General features: G+C 39.2%; 1 protein-coding gene across 2 annotated transcripts in view; it reads left to right on the forward strand.

Annotated features, from left to right (window-relative positions):
• The first annotated feature begins 263 nt into the window (after nt 1-263).
• LOC105837473 (amyloid beta A4 precursor protein-binding family B member 1-interacting protein) overlaps nt 264-27,901 on the forward strand; it is a 122,401-nt gene continuing 94,763 nt past the window's right edge. The window contains exon 1 of one of the 2 annotated variants that reach the window (XM_012682281.3): nt 264-1,187. The gene's annotated coding sequence lies outside the window, so the exon portion shown is untranslated. Of the gene's footprint in view, nt 1,188-5,086; nt 6,076-27,901 lie in introns of those variants that run through there. The other variant, XM_012682282.3, reaches the window with a different exon arrangement.

The raw sequence follows: 27,901 nt of genomic DNA on the forward strand, positions 1-27,901 counted from the left end.
CTGCGGGCCTGCGTCCAGGTCGCGTCCTCGCTGGACGTGCCGGCCGTCGGTGGCGTCTTCACGTCCGGGCCGAGCCAGTCGTTGGCCCTGAAGCTCGGCTTTCGCCTCGTCGCGGAGATTCGTTACGCCCGCTGGGTCGTCGACGACCGGGTCGTGTTCGACGATACCGGCAAGGGGAATTACTCGGTCGCATTCATGGGCATGCGAGTACCGGCGCCATCGCTCGGAGGCGAAAAGTGACGCGTACCGTACGTCGGTAACGCGTTACCGCGTATTAGTACGAGATGAGCCGCAGGTGGCGCCAGTCGTTCGATCCTTCCCGTCGCCAACAGTCGTCGCGCGAGCCAAGATACAGAAGTTTAATCGTTTCCGCGCTTGAAAAGGTGCATCAATTTGGAAAAATACATTGTCACCCTAATAAAGCTTCTTACTATTTGCGATACAATGAATATCGGGACCGATGTGTCTCCAAATCGCGGCGATACGGGCTCCTTCGAAGAAGCGAAGGAAGAAAGGAAGAGGGGAAGATGGCGGCCGGTATGTTTACCGCGGGAAACGGGCGCTACGCGAATTCGCACTACGATTCGCCGGGCCGGAGGTCGGCGAGAGGTTTAATCGACACTCCGATCGGCACCTCGGTTAAATCGGAGCCTCCCGCTCCGCAACGGCAGAGTACGCTGGCGTGAGCGAAAGGCGGCGGGGTTCGAACTGGACGTGCGCGCTGGTGCGCGGCCGATGACGACATGCGCGCGAGGAAAGTCCGCCGCACGGCGCCGCGCGCCGGCAGGCAGCCAGGAGGCAGTCACCAGTCAGTGCATGACGGCCCGAGGTTTGTATCGATATCGTATCTCCGCGCGCGCACACGGTCCGCTCTCGCCCGCCCGCGCGAGAGAGCGAAAGGGAGAAGGAGAGAGAAAGAGAGACGGCTTCCCGGGGGCACACCGCGACGTTAACGCTGTGCGACGCGGCCGTTCGTCCCAAGTTCGCCGTTGCAAGTGTTGCCGGCGAAATTCGCGCGAGAAAGGACAAAGTGCGAACCGAGTGCGTGCGGACGTAGGAAGTGTGTAAGCGAGGGTATCACTCGGGATTTACGACGCCAGACGGATTCGGCTGGAGCTGCCTGGAGCAGGAGAGGACAGCAGCCTGCGGGAGTGAGACGAGAGGCGAGGACGGGACGAGTCATCCCGGTGAGTAACGTTGATTTCATTTCGGCGAATGCCGCACGAGGCAGCTGACCTTCCGACGTACGTCGCGGCCGAAAGTGCAAAATACCCGCACACGCTTGCGAAATTAGCGAGAGTCCATCGATGGACGATTACGAATTATTGTTTACTCTCCTCGTTCCGTGAGAGGGAGAGGGGACGAATTTTCTCGATTATTTTATTTGTACTCGTTATCTAAATGGTCGTTTGGAAGATTAGGATGTCTGAGCGAGATATTTTTGTGTTATCGGATACCTGAGAATAATATAGGATTATCACTTTATGAAAATAAGTAGATCGATGGGAATATTTACTGTAAAGAGCCACGGTAAACAGAGAAAAAATTGTACTTGAGGTAAAGTATATTTAGGTTACCTCTCTGTACACACAATTTTATCTCATGAATTTCTTTTCTTTTAAGAGAAAGATAATTTGAAAACATTGTGATTACCAGTGTACATTTTTTATATACATTAAACTTTTTTTTTTAATATACAACTAGGTAAAGACTTCAAAAGAATATTTCTTATATTTGTAAAAGTAGTAAAAATTAATTTAAAAGTATCTTGAAACGTGTTTAGAAAAATAACGAGTGTACAGAGTATCAATATATTAAAATTAATAATTGGATCGCGCAATTGCACAAAAGGAACGTGACGATATTTCTTGGTAACTGATCCTTTTCTGCAGAGCCGAGGGGGGAGGGGGTTATTTAATAATATTACACATACAATTTTCAAAAAGTGCAAGTTAGGAAATCATAAAAAAGTACGTGGGAAAATGAATTCAATAAAAAATACTTCTTGACTGTCAGATATATTTTATTTTGCAAAAGATACACGAGGCAGCTGAAGAGACGTCAGGATCTGTAACTTTATTATTGAGTACAGAGCAAATTTCATGTATGAGCATAACGAGATCGTGGGATTTCATTGCATCTATCTTTATCGCAAGGAAAATCGTCAAGATCTTATCCCATTTGTTGACGCGTACAATTTTGTCGCTTTTCAGTAGATGAAAAAGAGTCGGATGAACACATCGGAAATGTAAAATGGTACAGGTGACGTTTGGCGCGTAATTTTTTGTTGACGGAGGACACGTTGAGCGTCCTCGAATCGCGAGACGAATTTCGAAACGGCAATTATTTCACGGGATCATTCTGCGCGATGACGTCTAATCGATTTCCATCGGGGGATCCTTGAAACACGAGGGTCAATGAGCGACACGCTTGCTCGACACGATGTTTAACGATCCGGAAAACGCCCGGGGGGGATCGACTTGCGAGGCGACAGCCTGTGGAGTGTGCCTATGCCTACACGTCTTTATCTCGTCATTAATTTCTTCGTAATCGTGGTGGAAGCTCGTCTCGGGTGCCCATTGTGCAACCTGAAGCGCTGAATGAAGCGTTTGATACGCGTACGAGGAACTTTCCCGTTCTTTCTTTTATTCGCGTTTTCCGCGTTTTTTTTTTGTTAAATCACGTTTCGCGGAACGGGACTGTTGAACTCTGGACGAGCGATTGATAAATAATTCATCGTTACTTCAGATCATTAGTTTCGCTTGATTTTACGCAAATTTTACATAAACGAGAGTTATATTTAATGGTGAAATGAAAATCAGTCGGCAAAGAGAGATTTATTCGAGTTAAACCGCGCGCATTTCAGTACAAATGAAACTTTCCAGCACTTTTAAGGCGGAATGTTTTAAGTGGAAGTTAAAGGTACCGGAATCTGAGTAAAATCGTGTGTTGGGCTCGTAAAATACTGGAAAAATTTCCTTAATCTGCGATTTCCTTGCGTTACCACGTTTGGCCAGTCGGGCATGAAGGTTAATGCGTAAATCGACAAGGCTAACTTTGACATTGCCACATACGATAAACACGTGCGATGACGTGTACCGAAGTCGATGTACGAACAAGGCAGTTCAAGTTTTGAGTAACGAGATAAAATCCAGGCGCCGCCGAGAATTACGAAATCGTTCGTACAAGCAATCCATGGAAAAGTCAATGATGAAATAAAAAAAATATGAATACACATTTTCATAAAACTTGCCAACACGCACCACAAAACAAGTTTTTCCATATATTTAGATGCAGATAGCAAATAATTGATATAATTTATTAATTAAATAATCATAATTAACAATTTTATGTTTGTTTTAATTATTTTATGGAGTATCGATGTAAGATCATATGTGCATGGTAAAAAGATTTTTAACATAGAAGATTGGTCGAGGAATTTAATCCAAACTTATTTGAATCCCGGGTTCATGTCGGAGTTTAATGCGAGCAAGGTCGACCCGGAAATTGTTCCGCCGTATTACTGAACGTTTCTTATCGAGAGCCATTAGATATATACGATGTTTATCGGGTTCGAGCTTGGAGTTAGTATCCGGTGAGAGAATCTTCGTTGCCGATTACGGTCGTACCGGAAGCGGAAAGTCGCTACCGAGGCACGGCCATGCGTTGTCGATGGTTTCGCGAAGAGATTGCGCGTTCGTGCACGGCATATAGCATCCGCGCTAATGACGATAATGATAATCATATTAATGACGATAACGCTGGGCGGGCTTGCAATAATCATTGGATTCAAAACGCGATTTCCAAGCGGACTTCAATATACGACTCTATTCCAATTATTGCATGGTTACGTTGCTCGATAATGCATAGAGAGACAGAATATTACGTCCCTTTATTTAAAATTTATTGAAGTCTAATCGTTGTGTGATTAGTTTATCCGATAATATTTTGACTAGCTAAAACCAGATAATTTTTTTGGCAAAATTAGCTATTAGCTTCTTTTATTTCTACTGAAATTAAAGTCTCTCCTATGTCGACATTATTTTAAGCATAGAAATATTGATTTTATTAATTATTATTAACATTGGTAACGATGTTTAATACGTTAACATGTCTGACAATGTCGGTTATAAGGGGTGACTGTTTAAGAATTAATTTTACGCGGTGAATCGTGTAGAAAAAGAGAGAGAGAGAGAGAGATAGAAAGAGAAAGAACAGTAGCGTATTTATATGAGAATATTCTTATGTTGAGAATGATCACTCGAAGAGTGAATTACGAAATTTAGCGATAAAATGATACTGACAACGTAGTTGAATGTCCCGATTTTTTATCGCTAATAATTATTTTCAAGTAACATTCCTTACTATGTTTCATAAGGCGTTGACTAATTATTTTATTAACTTTTACGATAGACATAAAATTATTTTCAAATACATTGCCAATATTTTAATCATTTAGAAATATGCAAGTTAATATGCATTTTTTTAGAAATAAAGATTTCAACGATTAATCTAATTTTATTGTTTTCGATATTTAGAATTTAGATATCTTCGATGTTTAATGATCAATTCTTGAAAGGTTAAATAATTACTGATATATTTTATACCTCTAATTATTTAATCTTGTCAAGTATCTATTGAGAAAAATTGTATCTTTTAAATACGCTTCGTAGATCAAAAATTGCGTTTAATAATTTAAACAGGCACTAAAATGCAGACGTCCATTTTTTACGGTAAATACTTCGATATAATTGTCTTGATGTCATACCGCGCGCTACAATTTATGCTCAGGCGCTTTTTAAGAATTTAAATATTTAGTTGAAATTATTCATGCGAATAATCTGATAAAAAGAAATATATTTTCAAAGAATTATAGTGTCCTTTTTTCTATTATGTACAAACCTTGAAGAATAATTTTCTTAATAATTTTCTTGTGTTTCACATATTAATAACACATAGATATATGTGTGTGTATGTGTGTCTATTTGAAATTAATTTTTTTAAATATATATAGATGTTTTAGTAAGAAATCTAATTTTTTAAAAATTATTAACAATTTGATTTGAAATCGACCTTTAATAATTATATTTAAACGAAATATATAAATTAAACTTTGAAACTTTCGTGTAAAAATATTAAATGCTTGTAATTAAAATTCCAACAATTGTTTAATCAAGTCACATATTCATCGAGTTAATATTCAAGTCATCATATTGCTATGGAGTTTCTTTTTTTTTCCCTAATCAAGCGGAGGTGTCTCATCTTTGTGCGATGCGAAGAACGGTGATATCCTCCAGTATAGCCTGTTCGATATCAATTTGAAATAGCACACACACTAGAGCACACCCACACATATTCGGGTGTTTTTTTTACTTAAAACAAACGCTTTTTTGCGGTTCGTTGGTCATGACGTCAGCGCCCGCGCGCTGTTAACGCTCGGCCACTTGCCGCAGTTGCGCTGCGACATTCGTACGTGACGGTGGTCACGCGGTTCGCTCCACGTTTATCGTTTCTCGAGGGTGAAACGCGAATATCCTTTACGATCAGCTATCAGGTGTTTAATCGATCTCTACGGCGGTGATCGTCTATCGAGTCGCCGACTGACTCGTTCGCGAAACGAGACTGACGGCGAAAAAAATAAACGGAAACCCTAAGTTTTTCGTCGCGACACTTACGGGCGATTGTTACCTCGAATTTAAATGCTTCGCTTGGATTTCGCGTCACGACTTTCGACTTTCTCGTCGGCCGGAACCGTAGTTCGCCCACTATTTTCGGATCGAGAGCGTGGAGTATTAAGGTACACGTGGGCATATCGGATTGTGCGATAGCGGACGGCCGCACGGTGTATTTATCGTTTCATATACGCGCATTTTGTATTGTATCGCGCGTAATACTAAACTTCGCAGTGCAGCAAAGTGCGCGTTGCAAATAACGAGAGTGCCGCTTCGAACTACCCGCGTGATTCCCGTATTCGGATGAGCAGGGCGGCCGCGTAATTAACTGCGTTTTCGTGAGTGAGAGTGAGAACTTGGGCAACGAAAAAAGTCCGAGAGGCAACGGCGGAGCAATCGCAGAGTTAGTATTTTATTATTTATCACTGTACCTTACTTGTGCACGATCGTGGAATTTAAAGTTAGATTCCGCGATTCGAATCAGATGATTCTTCGCGAACGGCGCGGGTAGGCGTGCGAATTCGTCGTTCACTGTCCGTGTCGAGCCGTTCGCGGAATGGGTTTTTCGATAAAATCAAAGGACGCGAAGCACCACAAATCTGTCAATCCGTTTTAGTTCGCGTACACACAGAGTTGCACCGTACAAATGGCGAACGAATCGCGAACGGCGTGGAGGCTCTGCTTTCTAACGAATTTCCGCGAATTTGATGTGAAACGCGAATCACGTACGTTTAATCAGGCGCTGGCATGGTGGTTTGTAACTATTTCGTGCGCGTAACAATTATTTTTCGAAATGTCCATTACTTTGGAATATCATTATAATTGCGACATGTTTGTAGATTCAACTGTAGTTTGCATCGCAACCCCGCGCCGCTGCACGTCAGTGAGTGACAAATTGCATTGCGTTATAATTGGAAATAATAGGTCTATAAAAGTTTTATTGTATATACAGAATATGTTATAAGATGTATGCTTTCCAATTAATTTATCTATAATTAAAAAAAATTATTAATTATATTTGTTTTTATGACGTACGGATTTTATCAAAATCTATTACAGCTCATCCATTTTTGTCAACTTGGTTTTCTAATTGTTTTCGATTCTCCTATTGGGTTATTTAATTTAATTATTTTACCGCTCGCAATCTTGTACACGACACAGATATAAAATTTCACCGAGTTTTATCGTTAATTGATATGCTTTTGAGATCAGACTAGGTCAGACTTCAAGCAATACGTAATAATTATTAATATCGGGTCTACTTCATACTTCCAATAAAATTAACTACTAATAGAAAGTAATAAATTGTGAAATTATCTCAGTCATTACTTTTAATGAAATCTTGTGACATTTTTAAATCTTTTGCGGGGCATTTTACGCGTCTTTACTTAAATGTAATTTACCAAATTGTGAAAATACCATTTTGGCGCGTATTGTATGCGGTTATTGACCTTGTTCGTGACCCCCATCGCAATTATGGTGCATTGTGCGCTTTTCAAGGATATTGAGTTACCACCGATCGATGAAGTTTCTCGCGGCGTCTTTTTCGCTCCGTTTTTTTTTCTTCTCACTTTTCTCGACGCTCCGATATTCGTAGTTCATCAAAAAATTCCATCGCGTTCGTTGCAGTCTCCTCGTAGAAGAGCAGGTTATGCAAGATCAATATTGAACATCCTTTCTACGGCTTTAGATTTCTCAATAGGTTGGCAAATGATTTTTGATGCTACGAATGTAGTCATTGCAATCTGTAGGCAACGTTGAGCTCGATCTACCTTGTAATTTGGAGCTACCTGCGAATCGACATATATCAATGACTTCGTATTCGACAGTTTTCTCATTTCTCTTAGCTCGTTTCTCGTACACGAGACACGCTATACAAGTGCATCGTCTATTGATAGAGTTCGCTCTTTTTGTGGCGATATTCTTTAGCAACGAAATGCTTCGGAGATGAGAAAGAGCCTTTTTTTACCACTAATACTCGCGCCGCTCACTCGTTCACATACACACGCGAATGTGTGTATAAAATTCGCTCTCTTGCTTTCGTATATATCATATATATAGGTATGTGTATATAAACCGACTTGCTTCCTGTGCGTGAAACTTTGTGTACGTGCGTCTGTACGAAACTCTATTTGCAGGCTTGCGCCTGTATAAAAGTAACATATACGTATGTGCGAATGAGCGTGTGAATACGTGTGTGGGACGTAACACACCCTTTTCCGCGGTGCTCGGTACAGTACCCAGACGGAAAGAAAAAAATGCCCAATAAAAATAACTCTTAAAGCGGTTCCGACAGTCTCGTTTCGTCTCTTGTCAGCTTTTTGACTGAACAGTCTGATTTATTACGGTCAGGAAAGATATCGTCGTGAGTAGAATAAGCACAGAACCGCACGTGAATGATAATCGGATATATGTATTCTTCGCGTCGTTGTATTACCTCGACGTGTATTACACTTTGTCGCAATTTAATCTTTAGGAACAGTCTCTATAGAATCCTTGTTGCTGCACGCTAGTAAAAAATTTTTTGACGATTTTATTTAGGTTTCTTAATTTATATTTCTTAAATACCTAGCTAATACGATAGCGCTTTTCTAATATTGGTCTAATTCTGATCTTGATGCAACGATCTTTTATCTCTCTGTTAGTTCATGAAAGTCAAAAGTCAGCTGAGGGATTAAATGCATAATTGATTAGATAAAATTATATATATATTTATTATTAATCAATTTCGAGTCACGGTCGCGTCATGTAAACCTCGGAGTATACATACGAGAGCGATCGATCAGCATATCGGGATCCTGGGCTCTTATCGTGCACTGCGTTTTGCAAATATTACTTTATCAGGATTGTAAAACACACTAATACACACACACGCGTAAAATACGCAAACATCGGATGGAGTACAACTGCTGCATACGGTGATAAATGCACCGGTTATCCTCTGTCCTCGATACTGCGATTTCTTGTATTTTCGACAGCAGATTATTGTTTCATTCCCCGCGTTACTTCTCTATATTGTGTAACACATCAAATACATCACATACACATGGTTCAGTGTATCAATAATTTCTCGACAGTTGCGCGGCGCTTCAATTTTTAGCACACAAATGTACCGTGTGTTTTACATTTACAAGAATGTACTTTTTAACGAAATTGGAAATTGTTTAAGTGCTTATCGATAAAATAATTTAATAACATTTTTTGCAAATAGTATGCGGTTGAATGTTATATAATGTATTGAAAGAATAATTTTCTCTCATCAATTGCCTTTATGGAAAGATTATTTCTTTGACGGGTGTGAAAACGCAGACACTTGCTGTACGAAACACCAATACATATATGCATGTGTATACACATTATTCGTTATTATTTCCATCGTCTATCGATCTTTCTGCTTCGTGACGTGCATAATACTACCCTCTTTCGGCGAACCCTTGATTAAAGCTTCCTTGTGAGATTAAAGGATTAATTGAGGATTATTTTCCGCATTGGGGATTTGTGCAAAATTCAGCCTCCTCGTCTTTGTCGTCAACCTTCTCATGAGGGGTTTACATCGAACATAACAAAATCCCTGATTTTTTCTCTTTATTTTTCCTTCCCGAATCTTGAGATAATATTGCTGTCGACAGGGATCTTATGCGGCACTCGTCTTTCACATCCGGTTTTCTCCTGGGGGACGCTTTTATCGCGAATGTTTACAAGGTTTATCTGCGCACCCTCTTCGTGCACACTCTATCCGCAGAGTCACTTTATGTTCGCGAGACCCTCGGTAATGTACCGCATGCAACGCCATATGTTGCACCCCTGCACGAGATTTTTCGTGAGGCGCGTTTCCTGGCGGATTTTTAATTTCTTCGGCGTCCGCAACTGAAAGATCTTTTCTTTGAAGAGAACGCGCGCCCTTTTGAGAGAATTTTTTTGACTCGTGCCAGCGAGTTACGAAAAAAAAGAGCAACGAGGGCTTGAAGACACTTTTATGAAAACTATGATAATCTCTGCCCGCGAAAGCTCGCCTGTGAAATTGGGCTTTGAATTTCACGCTGCAAAAGCGAGACTTAATTGGATTTCGTTGAATTTAAAAACTACGCATTTTTACGTGACACAGCTCTTTTCGAGAGTATTGTACGCGATAATTTAATTTATTGCCGCTAGTTTCTCTCTCTCTCTTTCTCTCTCGTTAGTTTGTTTAACGTGATAATTCACTCGAAAACCGCTGATTACCGTAAGTGCGTAATTCGCGCTTCACGAGGATGGAAAACCGACCGTTGTTCTTGTAAAGGACGACAGAGATAAAGAAGTAAGGGGCGTTCGTTTCGTTCGGAGCGCGTGCCTTCACTGCTTTTTAGAGCTCTGTGACGTGCAGGTGCAACCCTCGTGTTTCGGCGGTCCGCACGCAATCCCGACATTAATTTCACGTCGCACGCGTGCCGCGATAACTCCTGCTGACGTATCCCCCTCTGTTTCGTGCCCTCGCTTTCCTCGCGACCCTCTCCCCTGCTGGCACTCGCGTGCGCTGTTTCCATATTTTCCCTTAATCGCGTCATTTACGTAAGCGAGTTATAATTTGCCATGCATCTTCATGAACTTGTCGCTAACTTTACGCCTGGAAAATCGCCAGGTTCGATCAGCATTCCGACGAACTCGCGCATTTTGTTAATTTTTCTTTAAGATTTTCCAAATAGAAAAGCATAGATTTAAATAACATTTATATTTTAAAAATTGAAATATTGCGAGCGTTCAACAGAAACAGTTTTCGTCCAAATGTTATAATCGTTGCACATAAATCAAGTCTTTTTTCCCTGGCGATGACGATCATAGAATAATTTGGTAGGCACCAGCGGAATTCCATTTTGCAAACATTAGTGTGTGACACACACACACACACACACACACACACACTCTCTCTCTCTCTCTCTCTCTCTCTCTCTCTCTCTCTCTCTCTCTCTCTCACATCTAAATCACTTCTGCTCTCGTCACGTTCGTCGGCTCGGTAATTTGGAAACTTGGCGAAACGCCGCTCGGAGTTTGCACTCGGAGCCTGTATTGAATTATACAATGCGCACGGCTGCATTGCGCGCGCGCTCCATAATGATGCACCTCATTCTGCGAAATTACTGTCAGATAGGGTTGTTCGCGATGGGAGGTGAGGCGATTATTATGCACCCGCCTTGATATTGCATTCGGCGAACTTGGCTTGTCGCAGGGAAAATGGAATGCGATTATTATATCGATGGTTGTAAAAGCGCGATTTCAGATCGCAGTGCCGTCCGCGATCTCTTCTCGAAGTGTGAAAACGTGATCTAAAGTATTCATGATATCTAACAGAGGCTATAAATTTACTTTCGGACTTTATCCGCGAATAATAATGTTTGTATAAATGGCGCCAGTATAAAGCGTGTCTTGAACGAATTCAATTTAGAAAGCGTTTATCAAACACTTTCGCGTTCCGCGAAGTTTTCATTTTAGGAAAATTACACGTATATATTCCGCACTTTATTCGTCATATCAAGTTTATTTCGAGAAGATAAAAATGTATTTTTGGACGAATATATTTCATGATTCTTTTCCCTTGTAAAAATTTATATATTATAATTATTTTAAGCGCGGAGATTTATGGTTTCTCTTCACGTCCTAAACGCGCGAAATTAACAAACTCAATTTTTTATTTTTTTTTTACCTGCGAAAGAGTTAAAGAGATTTCTCACTCGCGCGTTAAAGACGTGGGTTTAGAGTGTCGATTCCATCGACGCGTTTCCGCAGCTGCCGCGACCAGAAGGCGCCCGGTCTAAATTTACTCCTGGGCCTCCTCTTTCACGCCCTTCCTCGTCCTCTTCCCACATCTCCCTCCCCTCTCGTCTCCGCTGTCGACTTTCCGGTTTCTCTCGGCGCCCTTAACGACGCTCTCACGGAAGTACGTTAATGTACATGCCTGCCCTATTATTAGATCGTCTCGCTCACGCTCTTTTCGTTCATACCTACGTTCGCGATCTCCCGATCGATTTTTCTCCCTTGTCCACCCGCGTGCCTCGCCGTGCCTCGTGGAGCCTTGCGATCGATCGATCCTCGTGCGAGGAGTCACGAATTCACGTCGTGCCGTGATACAAGCTCTCCCGTGCCTCGGGAATGAGAAAACGATCGATAGCACAATGCTTTGCCCCCGTGGTCGCCCGGAGAGAAAGGTGAGGAGAGAGAGAGAGAGAGAGAGAGAGAGAGAGGAGAGGGAGGGGGGACACGAGAGGAGAGGCGAACGAGAGAAAGCGAGAGGATCGTTCCTCCTTATTCCATTAAAGGCGAGTTTACACGGGTTCGCTCTTGACGAGTCGTTCACAGCGAAAGAGGAGTGGACAGGCAAACAATGCCTCGATCAAAATGATCGTCCGCGGTATAAAACATGTCGAGACGTAACTTCGTTTGCTTTGAATGATCGCGGATATTGTTTCATAGCGATATCATATAAATCATATAGATGGATCGAGCTTGAACTTTGCGATCGTAGAATTGTGTTTGGACAACCGCGATTAAATTGACAAATAAAACGTTCTATAACTTGGTAATTAGATAGCAATTATTAATTCTCACGTTATTAACATATTATAACATATACAGATGAATTATCATAGCAAAATGATAAGTTTATGTAAATTCTTTCCGTGTAAAAGCTATGTAGAAATGAGAATCCTTGAAAGATTCCTCAGGCTCCTTTGCTGTTTTATTGTTAGCTAGCTACTTCTCCGGCTCGGTGGCCCTTTCCTTTGCCCTTGGCAGGCGGTCGGTACTAAAACTCGAGGCGAGGGCTCGAGACAAAGCTGGCGGAGGTAGAACGTGCCATTTTCGCGCGGTTCCCTCGTGTGCGGTGCGATGATTGCTGCACCAGCGTTTTTGTCTCGGTCATTGTCTGCCGCGAGATGCAACGTGGTAACGGCGTGGAAACGAAGAATCGTTTCTGCGCGGAAACGCCGCCTGAGATAGTAGCGTTGTATCGTCCTGTTATTCCCTTGATAAGGATGAAGGTGCGCTAGCAAATTACGTACTATTCGCTCGTCGCAATTATTATCACGTTCATGCTTGTCGTCGTCGTCGCTGCTGCTGCTGCTCGTCGCTTAAGCGTTGTTTGTCCGGAAACTGCGATAACGAAGAGCGCGGAGGTAGATTAACCTCGGATAGATGTTTGCATGAAACTTAAATCGCGCTTTAAATGCAATGGGAAATTATGTGACATAGTGTAGCAAATATCTTGCATACTAAAAGAGCTATATAAAAATTACACTAGAAAATTACTTTTTTTTTTAAATTAAAATTGTATTTTTTTTCTTTGAAACTGAAGAAGTCTTTACTTCATATGGTATGGGAGTTGGTACCCTTGGAAATCTTTTGCAGTTTTTCCGATGTTCACGGATCTTCTGTAATGGCCGGAAGTGTTCGGCACGTTTAGTTCGCCCACGTGTTTCTCTTACACTCACGTTCTGCCAACGTGATGAAATAAAGACTGCAGCTACAAGTGAGATTCGAAACATCTGCCACGCGCGAGTTAATTCTAAGCGCCTACTTTGACGTATACACAATAATCTCTTAATTACTGGAAGTCGTAAGAGCATTTGTACGTAAGCTGTAATAGAACTAAAATTTATTTAATCGTACGTTTAGAGAATACGTTTGTATATCATCCTCGTAATTATTTAATTCGTTGACAGAGTTAATGTCAAATCCTCGCCGCAGGCGTGTAACAAAAAGCTTCAGTTACGGCTCTGAGACTAGATGTTGCGCGCATCTCTCGACAGTACAGTCGGGTTTATTAACAACGTACCGTATGCCCGTGTGTATTCGCAAAAAGATTTCATAACGTGAGCGCTCACCAACTCCTTCCGTTCTTTGCGAAACGTGAAGCAATTGCGCTGCGCAATTAATTTATGTAAATGAAAAAGTACGTGGCCTTAAATTGATAGAAAAATCTGTCGGCTTGGTGTAAGTGCATAGGGACGTCGTCGGCTCTAGACTCGTGTGTACCTATAGGTAGGCGCATCGGAGGCGGGTATTAAGCCATTTAATTCCGATTGACAGGCACTCCGCATCGACATTTCGACATCTCCACTTCCGCTGCCCCTTTCACTTTTATTTGCTTTTATCGACGGCTCGTTAATTAAGCTTTAATTCGGTATTTTAATTGTCAGTCACTGTCCCCGATAAGATTTTCCACTACATCAGTCATATATTTTCGTCCTCGCATCACTCCGTTTTATATTTTAGTTCTTAATTCTTATGAATTAATACATAATTAATACTTAATTCTTGTGAATTATTAAAAAACACGTATACAACACATACGTATTAACAACTTGTATTTCTTTTAAATAATGCTTTTAATTTTGATATTTTTATTATATTTAGACATATATATTATAAGACTATTTTTTTAGATTTTTTTATTACTTGCAGTATGACAATATAAAAGAGAGATATCTTTTTCTTCTTTTGATTCTTATATTTAAAATGCGTTTTTTGTCATTTAGCGCAACAACATTGTTAAAAGAAATGTTTTATAATTTTTAACGTATCATAAGGCATACAGTTTGCTTGATAAGGCAACGCAGAGGCGGAAACACACGAGCCCACACTTCTACGCTCGCGTAGGTGTGTACAGGTAGATTCATGAACCGTTATTACAACGTTCAAAGAAATATCTTGTGCCCAGAGTTAACATCACGCTGCACAATTTATGGAAACATAGGTCGGAGTTCATAAACGTTACGTACGATTAGGGTGACCGGCTGAACAAGTCATAAATCCTAAGGCACGTGTCCAATTTTGGTCATGTTGCAAGCTAGAGAGATGTACAATCATTTCGTCTATGGGGTTCTCTGATCCTTATCACGTACTTTTAATTGCTGGAATCAATTGAAATAAAAATCAAGATTAAAGAACAGTTTAGTAATATTTTGTTCCGTATTTTATACAGCGTAATAATGCATTAAAATTAACACATTATATAATTTTAAATTTCGCTCTCAGTATCTTTAGTGTAACACTAGCTAATTTACAGATATTTGTACAAAAGAACGAGCGGAAAATAATTATTCTACGAGAATTTATTTTTAATTAAAAATATCTGAAATTAACGCGATTTTTAAAAACGTATTTTCTAAAACGATACATAATGTTAAACGACGATAAAGTATCGTTTTAATAACCGTGACGCTGACGCATAATTGTTTTTTATCGTTCGTGCCTTCCGGTCTCGGGCCACCGCGCGACGTACAGTCATATGTATTTCTGTTCTGGAATGAAGCAATATTCGCACTGATAACGATAACAATAACTTAGGGGAGGAAGATCGAGATACGTGAAGGAAAAAAAAAAAGCGCGAGCTCTCGTCCTTCTCGAGGAACGACCATTATCGGGCTTAATTAAAACGATGCTACCGCAAATCGCGATCGAGCATCCCGAGAGTTGCCTTCAAGTGCCTTCTTCCCTTTCGACCAATTAGGTACCACGAGCTCTCCAGACGGAGGGCGTAAGGGCAAAGTATTAAGCGCCATCGTACACGCGATCAATGGTTTTCTTTGAGAGATAATTCATCTGGATGATTTAACTTTGTATGTGCGTGCTTTTGTATTTGGCGGCTTTACTTATTTTTTGCTTTTTGGGTTTTTGTACTTCCGTGTGATTTTTTCAATGTTAAAATCAAGATTTTCTAAAACATATCAATGAAAAATTGAGATTAAAAATAATTATCCTAAGAAAGAAGCTACAATTAATCCATTTAAATATTTTGATAAATTAAATTGTGGAAATATTTTTTGTTTTTACTTATGAAAACTATATAGACAGTTGATTAGATAGAATATTGTGGGAATTTGTTAACTGATAATGAATTATTATTGTCTATTATTTATTATTAATGCGTGAGTTTTCTTTCGGCAATAAAAATTATTGTTGGTCTATTCTATTTAATTTACTTTCATATCAAACGATAAGACTTTGCAACGCATAGGCAGCGCATAAATAGATTGCGCAACAAAGTTAATGGCATGTTGACGCGGTGATAGCGAAAGATGCTTTGCGTTCATTGCGTGAAAGCTGACGATAATACTTTCCATGGGAAAATTCGCCGATGCGTTAAGTCTATGCGACAATTAACGGGATTAGCGGGGAGTCAAAGAGATCTTTGCGCTTCAGGGAACGATCGGAGGGCTGAAGCTACCCGGTAACGTTTTATTAGCTATATAAAAGACCAGGTTCTATCCCCGCTTGAATGACTGGGAGATTAACCCGTTGATCTTTTCAGTCGACAGCTTTTTCCGTCAAAAATCCTCATAACGCTCATCTGTTTCCGTGACTGGTAATCCTTCCAGATAAAATAAATATTAGTAAATATAATATTTTTTCAATCTGGTTTTAATTTTTAAAAATTGATAACACAGTATATAAAAAAGCGAATATATTCCTTTTTATAATAAATACATTTATTAATTCAAAGGGATTGTTAATTCTCTATATTTCGAAATTCAGAATAGACAGCTCGATTAAAGCGAGGTTTTTAAATTTATCTAAACATTACATTTCGCGTAAATTAACAATCGATAAATTACACTCTAGGATTTCTTTGAAATAAAAATCATACTCTGTTCGTTAATTATATAGTCGACCGCACTGTAATGCGAAAGCGATAGATTTCTTAATATAGAAAGAACTGGCCACGGTTAGTAGGTGAATCACGCAGGTTACATCGCTCTCGTTGACTTGTCGGTTTCCCTTCGCCGCTTGTTAGTCGATGAAGTGTTGAAAGAACGCCGGAATGTGGTGCGCAAACATTGTGACTCCCATGCGAGTCGAACGATGCAATTGCACTCAGGTTGTCGCGCGACGTTGACGATGACAAGCGAAAAAAAAGGTTCACTGTCGACCACTGTCTTTATGTGAAATGAACGATTTTCACATTCTTCTTTTCACAAACAGTAAGATACTTATTAAAAGAAAATCTCTAATAAATATAACATTTTTATTAAAAAGAGTTGATATTAAGCTACGAATACACTGTAGATAATGTAGCTGAAGTTAGCAGCCAAACGCCAAGCGGCCAGAACCGAACGTCATATAAGCATTTCCAAAAACCATTCAATTAAACGTTAAAAATTCCCTGGTTATAAGATTTTTAACAAACTTTGAAAAATTTGCATAGGGTTTAGTCATTATTATACACAATCGATCATTTGCGACACGACTTTGCTGCTGCCTTTGGTTGCCAGCTTCAGCTACATTTGTAGATACATTTATATAAGTATATCATCCACACTTTTTTTACGAGTAATATCATATATTATTTAAAAAAGCTGACAAAATAAAACTTAATTTAAGAATAAGTATAAAAGAAATAAGAATCCGTGTACTGCGAAAGTTTCAGGTAATTTTCATTGTTCAGTTAGAGAAAGAAACGTTGTTCACTGCATCAAAGACGAATGCTCGCACAAAAATTGCGCTTCTGCGTGAAATGCGTATAGGAACCGTTCATATGGCGCGTCTGTATCTGCATTTCAAAGGGCCGAGAGGGGAAGTCGTTTCGGACGAGCGATGACTACATATGCGCGCGTACACGTGTAGCTTAAGACGTTTGCTGTTTTGCATGCTTAGACGGGACGGTAACGTTAATATTCGTAAAACGTGTATCTGCGATGTACAACACGCACGCTATCTTCACACTGACAATGTGAACTCGTTTTCGTTCACTGAAAGTTCCGCCACGGCTATTATTCAACCGTTGAAATATTTTGACGAAGTTCGTATTTTCGGTGGAATACTCGTTTTGAGGAAATTTATCGACGTGAAATCTCGAAGGAGGGAAAAGAATGTTATTTTTCCCCTCTCGCGGTTTCCATTGCTCTTACACTTCGCCGTTTATATCGAGCTGTAAAATTCGTAATGTCCAATAAATTAAGGAGAGCTTTCGGATCAATATCGCGGATATCACGTCTCTCACGAAAAAATTGAAAATTTTCACCGGAAGTAATAGGTTCGATATCGTTCGAGTGAAAATGGAATGAGGAATTCCGATGGTTTCGCGTGTCACCTGTGTTTCCGGTAAATTGGAGGCTTACGATGATATATAGGGATATCCGATGACATTCTTCGGTCGCGCGAATGGGCGAGGGAATAAATGGACGTAGGGCAAATACTCTCTTCCCTACGCGTCTATCTCTCGCGCTTAATTAATAAAGTTACCGTAATGCAATATATGACGTATCGTGTCACATGCTATCTTCATTACGAAGGCTTCGTTGCTCGTGAACGGAGAAGTTTCAAAGGTTCGGCCATTAGGTTCTGAATTTTTCAGTGTGTCTGGTGATGTCACAATTATATTTGGACACTCGAGAGTGGTAGCAGAAAATGGATAAGTCAAATATATTTTATTTTTACAAAGAGAGAAAGAGAGACAGAGAAAGATGCAGCGCGTTTATTTTCTCCGTTTTAACTCGTGCCATCGTATGACAAGTGTATTGCTCGTATAGTCGGCTGTGCGTGGGAAACGTTGTATCGTTGTAGGCGAAATTAATGTTCCGCATGCGTAAGTGCGAAACTACGTGAGTTCACGTCGGAGAATTCAAATTGAGATTGTCCTCTTTGACGCGAGCCAGGCCATATTTGCATTTATAGACTCGGGAAGGATCGCGCCAGCGTCTAATGAAACAAAATGCTGTGCGAAACGTCGATGCGGAACGATGTCACTTGCAATTAACGTAATTAACGTGACACCTCATATAAACTCGTATTGCTATTTCGGTTGGATGTGTCACGACGCATCCACGTGGTAAACGTGGTATTTCCATCGCTGCCTGCATTACACTTTGTCTAGAGAAATGCATTGAAATTTCCGCACTTTTCGAAATAATTATTGAAAAATTAGTGACGATGAAAAAATAATATTTACACATTGAAAAAAAAAAAAATATTTATATGATATATATTCATCTAATTTTTAAGCTTTCTTTCGCGAATAATCTCAAACATTTATTTCCGATGCAAGTGATACTCATTATTATCAAAAGTGTTTTATATAAAATTTGAAAATGCATTTATTTAAACGTACGCGTATCCTTATCAAACGGATTGCGACGAAGAATTAATTAATCGTTTTTTTTAAGCTTTTATTGCACGCGGCACGCGCGACTTTCAAAGTATCGCAGCCGCGGATTAAATGCGTTTAGAAAGCCAAACGTAAAACACGTACGTTTATACTTCACGCGTTTGTCATTCGGAAATAATTAAGCGCAACGTTAAATTGAAGCGGTGATTAAACATCGCGGGCGACAAACGTGCGAGCGCGAGTTTCATACCTCGGCGTTCGTTCAAGCGGCGGCCATTAGTTGCGGAACGAATGTTTGCTGCGCCGACGCCGTCAATCGGCATTATCGGACTTCCGACGATGATTTGTTTGTCATATAGATGTTAAACCGTTTATGGTGGCCGGTCTTCTATCGATCGGATCGTCAAACACATCGCTTTCTCGCTCAGCATTGTCCGCCACGTGCAAATAGTCCGTCAATAATGAACAGGCAAATACATAATGATATCTGGTGATATCTGTCTCGGAGAATAGTGAAAATCGTACAGTAATTCGTAATACTAATTATTAAAAAATAATTATTAAACACAATAAAGTTTGGTATTAAAATTTCTTATCAAGAGATTGATCTAGCAATTCATAGCAAGATTATGAGTCTATCTTGATTTTTATTTGTTATGAATTTATAGCATATTCAATTATAGCGTAATTTTTTATTGCACTTAATATATTTTTTATTTTAATTAATTTTCTGCTTAGAGGGCAGAGGAGATGTAATTACATTCAGTTATTTGTACTCTGATTTTGAGCTAAAGCGATACCTGCTAAGTCCCACTAATACCTCAAGCTTAATACGCGAAAATTCCGCATGGTATATCCCCCGGATTACAATATTCCAAGCAAGAGAATGTGACTGGTATAGTAATGCAAGCGTTCGCAGAGGCGACAGACAGATCACGTCAGCTAACAATTCACACCGATTGCCGTACGGCTTTTGCATTTATTTGCTTTCTTTGCGCACGTAACGACTGCGGTCGAGACGACCGCACTTAATAATCTCACAAGTTCCACTGATTGTGAGCATTGCCATCAGTAAATAAATGGTCCTATCTCAATAAACACACGGAATTAAGTGTCGTCTAATAGCGTCACGTGAAAGATCGCGATACTCGGAATTCTTGACATGATAGTGACGTCAAGTATCACTAAAAAGCATTTCGCATAATTGCTTTTTAACATGTTGAAGAAAAGATTGTAAAGAAAAATACGTCTTACGCACTTTTCTTTACAATCTTATAGCGGTAGAAATAATTAATTTATTAATTGGACAGAGTGAATCAATGAAGAATAAAGTATAATTTGCATGATGATTTCAATTCTACATTTCTTAAAATTAAAATTAAGTGAACATTACAAACGATAAATTAGATTTGCACAACATTTATTCATGCTGCTTATACGTACCGATTTCTCACGTAATACATACGTTATACACACATTGCGGACAAGAGATTTACAATTGGCGGTATGCATTCCGTCCCACGATAATCAGCGCTTCGTTATCGGCTGAATTGGAGCCGTGACGGCGATTCGCTTCGTTGTTACTTCACTCCCGCCGGTTTGGTCCCGGTGTAAAAGGTCAATGGTACGCGTTGCGTTACATCGTTGGACATTCGTCATGACGTCGGCGGACGTCTGTTGATTTCGAAATTCCAGGTCGAGAGGTAGAGTGATGGAGAGGTGTAAAGACGTTCTTTTTTTTTCAGCGAAAGAATAACCTTGCCTCTTCCTACAGTCGAAAAAAAAAGATGATAGTGAAATTTACAATTTCAATTTTATTTTTAGATATCGCGAAATAATTCTTATCTCAAAAAGCCACGCATTATTATGATATAGGGATCGTGTTTTTTATATTTTTGAGAAATCTGGATATATGTGAAGAGGAAAAAAAAAGAAGGATTAGCCTTCAGTTTCTAAGTACTAACATGCAATATAACTGTAGTTAGAAAATCGAGTTGTAGTTGAGAAGATGTAGTTAGAGAACGCGTACTCATCATCGCGGAGATCAATTTTTCGAGTGCGTGCCTATCCTTATTCAGATACAAAATTGGCTTTGTGTACTCCACAAAGTGGCTCATCTTACCGTCACTTCAGAAACCACACCTTTCTCGTAACATGAAGCTTCACGTTATGACGAAAGGAATCTAAAGTCCATTAAGGGAATCTTGTGATTAGACAAAAATGTAATTTAAATGAAAAATAAAAAATTCTCAATTTCCCAAATAGTTTGCATACGATTTGACTCGAAAACTAGAAGATCGATAAAATGGAAGAAATTGGAAAGAAAGACATTATCAAGAAATTGCGAGTATACATTTAGTTAGATTATATAAAAATATATTGAAGTTTATTCTAAAGAGAAGGAATTTATTCTACGATCAATACGTTTGTTTCTTTAAATTTTGGATATAGTTCACACATAAAAAAGAAAAGAAATTTTTTTTATTACATAAACACGCTAGATGTGAATAAAACGCTGTTTTTAGCTGCAGCGCCGAAAATTAAAACAAGATTATTAAAATCGTTAATGCAAGGAATGCCGTGTTGAAATTTACATAAAATATAATATTGAATTAACATATTCATTATTCAGGTCACTTGTTAATCCACGAATACACTGGAATCATGGTCCCTATGCGCTTTCAAAATTAGAAATCTGGCTTTCCGCCAGTTTTAGTGTCGTGATCGTATGCGACGCACGTGCGAGTTGTTCGATTCTTATTTTTGACAAGATTTGGAAAGCGTGGGCAGAAACCGATCGGTGAAATGATTATGGCGCCCACGTGGATCAGGTGCGCGTAAAGCGAGTACCGGAGCGTTCGTCGTTAAGGTGCACTTACGCTGTAAGAACAAACGATATCGAGATCCATGAATAAACTATCGTATATTCCTTTTCCGCCGGTGGCAGGATAATTTAGATTACTGCTGACAATAAATCCTTTCGACAGCAGTTCTATATCTTTTGGACATATTTGTGATGTTCTACGCGATGAAATGTAGTTGACATTATTATTCTTTTGTTAAAAAAGTATGTATATATGAGCTAAATCTTTTGGTAAGCACAACATTAGAAATTGGCGTACCGGTTCGGTTCACATTCGATCCGCGTCGAACCTGTCGTTCGTTTGTTCGATGTCGCGTTTGATAAAGGTTGCTCGACGACTATTTTCTTGCCGCTTATCTCGAGCGCACTTGCAACCGCAATTGCACCGTGCGTTTCGCCGCAGGTAGCGGCGCTTTCCCGTTCGGAATCGCGATTACTTAGTTCGCGACAACACTCTCTTGTTTCTCGCTCGGGGTATCTCACTCTGACATCATCGACCAGACGGTCGACGGTTCGATCACCCTCGGTGCTACATTTGATTCACTTGAAGAATAAATATCTTTGAACGTGTGACATTTAGTTTTAGGGGCGATATTTATTCCCTGTGTATTGCAACTTTTATACCGGAAATCGAAGAGTCTCAACGAGGTTTGACGTGTTTGAGCAATAATCATAAAAGGTATTTTCGTTTTTGTTAGTCAGAATGATTTCTTTTTTGTTCAAAAAAATTATTCAATAGAAAGACACTTGACAAATATGTAACCGAAAACTTCATCTTTTTAATTTAGATATCGCAAAAATTTAAGGACATTTATTATAAAACTTTTCACGTCTGTGACCAAAGTAATGATTGTGTAGCTGTGAGTTTACGATTCCGGGATTTACAACAATGAATAATACATGAGCAGTAGTAATTATATCGTTTACTCAAACGTAGATTAATGAAGTGAATTAAGCGGAAAATCTGCCAGCACGATGGAATTAATGAGCACGTAATGCAATAGCCGGGATTTGCAAGTCCATGATCTTGATGAAGCTTTCTCGTATCAACTTGTCGCGAAACGAAAGTCTCAAGAAAACTATAATTTATCAAAATTTAGTCTTCACTTTAATCTTTTCCTTTCCATGAGAATTTAATTTTTGCATTTATTGTGCAAATACGTAACTTTAGAGTCATTTAGTACTATCATGTTTCTGAATATATAAAGAGTTAAAATGAGTGTCATTTGACATCAGTTGCTTTTAATTAAAATGATAAATATGTGAAAAAATTCATAAAAAATCTATAAAAGATATTTCTTAACAAGAAAATTATTACTTTTTATGCATACTCTCGTATGATTAGAATAAGCAAATTTTTTATACAGAGGGAGTAAATATTGTTTATTATGTTGCAATAAAGTTCTGCATAATTCAAGAAATGTGCAATAATAATTAAAGATTCATGCATTATGAAATAACTTTACCTAAAAATAATCTTGGGAAAAAATTGCTTAAATTATGTATAAACTTGTACATTTTTTTTTTAAGAAATTGGTACGATTGAGATTATAGAAGTGTGTATTTAACGGTTCCGTTTTACGGAGGAAAGCAAGTCTGCGGAATCACTTACAAATTTTTTTATTTATCGTCATGTTACACGACAGCCGAGAATCGGAACGTGTTTTACGCGGCTTGTTAGCTACAACATCAAGATCTTTAACGTCTACGTGCTCTCGCGCGTCGTAATCCCGTTCGCGTAATGTCCGAGGCAGTTGCGATTTGCGTGGGAATTCGATTACGACGTTTGCACCGCGATCAAAGCGCTTAGAGCGCAGTTACGTATGTAACGGTCCCTCCTTGCTTGATATCTGCCTCCCTTTCTTTCTTTTTCCTGAAAAAATATACAGATATGTACAGATATGTGTTTACTCATCTTGCTCTCTCTCGTTGTCTCCTAGCTTTGTCAATTGTCTTTCCACTTCGATCGCCGCAGGTTGCCCGAGAGCGTTCTGCGCTATTACAGGTCCGTCCGTGCGTAAACGCTCGCTCGAAGAGATATCGACGATCCCCTCGATCTTTACGTGACCATGACTCCCCGTTGTATGGGCGCTTCTTCGTCAGTTTACAACGATGACCCACTTCGCTCATATTTCGATAGAAGGAACTCTACTGTTACTTCCACATGAAGAATTAGAGTATCAGTTTGCATATAATTCACGCTCACTGAGTCGTCATTTACAACTTGAATATAGAGAGATAGTATGTATCAGAAGTCTTCCTGACGTGTAACATGCGTTTTTTTATCAACTAGAATAATACAGGCTCGCGCTGCGCGCGCGCGCTATTTTGACATTATACTTAAAAAAAATAATAATAATTTACTTTTCTCTATCTTTCGCTTACTTTAATCAATTTCTGTAACTTTGAATATATATATATTGAGAAATTGTATGAAATTTTCATGAGGATACATTATTTGTATTGTGGCCTCTCTTGGTAGGTCATCAATGATGGCCAAATAAGGCTAGGAATGCATCCGAACATTGATTGACAAAACGTTCCTTTATGCGGTCGCAGGAATCTCTTATAGAACGATCTTTTGCTAATCGAATTTCTTTGCTCAAATTTTGATACGCCGAAAACTACAAGTAATCTAATAATTCATATTAGCGTTTTGAAAATAAATATCATTTCGAAGAAAACTAGTAAAATTTTAAAGTCTTATTTTTTTTTATATGTGCACACATTGTAATTCTACTGTCCAACTAAAGTATCATTTAACATAGATAATAGCAATAGAATTATAACGTACATATAAAAAATTTGTATAGAGATCATGCTATCGAGTACATCGACCTCTTCAACCTGCACTTTTGAATCTTCAGCCCGCCGAATCGCGTTAGGTAAAAATGTATCACAGTTTCGAGAAGCATGCATTCTCGAGTGCGGATCGAATGTCGATTCCATTATCCGGTGAAGAGGTGTATGCGGCTCTCTGGACGCGAAGCTGGATTGATACGCTTCGGAAACCGTACATTAAAGAGCGCCCGGCGCCCCGTGAAACTAAGGGTAATATTGTCGATTACATGAGATCATTTCCGCGATGCTTGTACCGACAAAGCCCCGGATTTCACGCGCATATCAGTGTGTATTATACGTGTCGATAATCAATCACTTTTTATTTCGAAACACGAGGTATGCAATACATTTTTTTTGCAAAATACATGTTTCTTTGAAAATTTTTATGTTAAATGTAGATAATTTTGTCGTTATGTAAAATTTGATCGGAAAGAGAAAAGGCCTATATAAACTTTATTGCCTTGATATCGATCGCGGATTGATTGTTTTCTACGGCTGCGGCAAAACTGCGGAATATATCCGCGGATTAGAAAGTCCTCGATCTCGAAATCGTTTCCATATCCTGAATCGCGAGGAGAGGAAAGGTCAGTGGTCTTGGCCGAGGAGTTTTCTACCGCGGTTATATGATTCTGCGGCTGCGTCAAAGCCGGCTCGTCACGCAACACGGGCATTCGTGCAAACGCACCGGTCGAGTGAGAGACTGAGAGACAGACGAACGAAAAGAGACAGAGAGGGAGGGAGAGAGAGAGAGAGAGAGAGAGAGAGAGAGAGAGAGAGAGAGAGAGAGAGAGAGAGAGAGAGAGAGAGAATGGACAAAATAGGAAGAAAGAGATAGATGGAGCGATAGGGGAAAATGGGAGAGGAGAAGAGCAGAACTACAAACGTCGGCTTTAGTGGACGGACGCTGATACGGAACCTAATAGAAATATCGATTTCGAGGGTCAACGTACCTCGCAACGATACTCTGTACTTGGTGCATAATTCTTCTTAAAGAACATCGCCGTGGTTGCGCACGATAAGCACTGGAAACGGTTTTTCTTTTCTACTTCCCTTTCACAGGGAAATTTGGCCACGAGGAACGAGGGCCGCGTTCGATCGTGCTTTCCTTGCAGATTCCTTTTGCTTTCAATTTTTGGAGTTATTGTTGAGATAATTGAAAAATATGGATACCTCACGAGTCGGTAAATATATCGTTTTAAGTGAACCTGGAAGTTTATTAGTAATGAAAATTAAAATAACGGTTATTTTCGATATTATAACTTACTTTCCAAGTATAACTTAATTAAAGAGCGAGTGGAAGAGAACTTCTGGTCTTATTAAAGACGAACGAACAAGGAACATTACAAGTTAACTGAAATAGTTTCTTGCGAAAAGTTACTTAACTCTTTTACAAGTAATTTTTACGAAATAGGAGAACGCTGTTCGTCGTGTCGCGTGGTTTCATTGTCGACGCCAGTGATAAAATATCTTAATTCTTATATAACAAAATTGAGCGAAAAAGAAAACAGATGTTTCCAAGCGTATCAGTAGTCGTGTCTGAAATCTAGTAACAGTCACGTGGCATCATATACCCAAGTCATACATCCAGCGCCCATCCCTCACATCCGATAAGATTTAGATCGGCGTTTACATCTCGGCTAGGAGTTGTGGAGGGAGGGGGGAGGAAAGTCTATGGGTCTCGAGAGCAAAACGGCCGTGCGCACAGGATACCCGGACCGGATGTGCGGCTCTCGTCAAGTCGCGGGTAACGCGATCGAAATTCTATATTTAGAAGCGGCAGCACCCGGTACGCGCAGCGCGGAGACGGTAGTCCGCGTATGGCGCAAGCTATTCCTGTATTCCACCATGATCGTCTTCTCCTTCGCCCGCCTTCTCTCCGCCATCGTTCTCTTCGTTTTTCGTCTGCCGCGTGCGCTCCGCCGCCGCCTGGGGAAATTCTTCGAGGGCGGACGGTTGCGACGGGCGAATGCAGAATCGCGCTCCCCGCGACATTGGACCGAGCCAGCGAGCTTTGAAATATTTCCTTTATCTCCCCCGCGCGGGGACTCCCGCTCGCAATTAAATGCAGCCGCGGCTTTCCGCGAGTCGGGGGCATCGTTCTCGCGCGATATTTAACCCCCCTCGAGGGATTAAATATTCACGTCGCTCGCCATGTTCCTTTCACAAAGTTATCTTACACTTGAAAGTTGGTTTAACCGCTCTCGATAACTGTGCACCACCGGCGTTCGCCCTGATTCTGCAACCGAACGATAATAATGGAGTACCGTGAACGATATTCCTTTAATGTGCCGCTTGGGAAAATTTTATTTGTTTGTGATTTTTCCGCGGAACACGTTGCGCTCGCCTGACCGGATTATTTTTCGAATAAATCACGAGGAGCGAGATTCATTCATCAGCTTGAATTACTCGAATAAGTGTCGAGAATATTATTTTCGTCATATGACTACGAAATCACAAAAATAAGCGGGATATAACGTGTTTATTTTTATGTTATAATATAGACCTGTGTGGAAATTCATCTAGGCATGCCCTATTTAATATTGGCCCCATATTATTGCAGATTCTTATTCGGAAAAATCATATAAACATATTAAACAAAAATTCAACTCGGAAAAAGTTGGGAATTATTGTGTAAACAATGAAAGAAGGTGAAAATTTTTGTTTTTTGGCAATAAAAAAAAATTATTACTGTTAGCAAAAAACAAAAAATATAAGCTTATAGGTATTAAAAATATCTATTAAATGAGCCGTCGAACGTTCCAATTGGTTTATTTTTTAAGGAGAAAAAAATTAAAAACTGCCAAAAAATTTTTTTTTTTTAATTGTTAATAACAAATGGACAAGTGATGGCAAATTCTTGTAATAGGGCTTAAATAGTAGCGGTTACTATTCTCTAAAAGTCTTGAAAATTTTAGCCCAAAACATTCATAACTTTTGACACAAAGCTATTTATTATTTAATTATTTTTTAATTTTTAATTAACATTGTTTACACAACTTTTTCCAAGTTGAATTTTTGTTTAATATGTTTGTATGATTTTTCCGAATAAGAATCTGCAATAAAAGTGCCTCTTACAATTTTTTTTCGAAAGTCTAATTTTAATTTTAATGTACTAATAAGTATATATAGACAATAACAAGTACCCAATATCAATAAGTCAATTGGCTCAGTAGATAGAGTACAAGTTTTGTAATCCTAAGGTCCCGGGTTCAAAACTAGCAACGGCAAGTTTTTAATTATTTGAAAAATAATTTTATAAATAAATGTAAAATTATTTTTAAAATTAAATAAAATAAAATAAATTAAATAAATTAAATAAATAAATTAAATAAATAAATAAAATAAAATAAAATAAATTAAAATTAAAATTAAATTAAATTAAATTAAATTAAAATAAAATAAAATAAAATAAAATAAAATAAAATAAAATAAAATAAATAAATAAAAATA

This window comes from Monomorium pharaonis, chromosome 9 (genome assembly GCF_013373865.1).
Source record: "Monomorium pharaonis isolate MP-MQ-018 chromosome 9, ASM1337386v2, whole genome shotgun sequence".
Classification (NCBI taxonomy): Eukaryota; Metazoa; Arthropoda; class Insecta; order Hymenoptera; family Formicidae; genus Monomorium; species Monomorium pharaonis.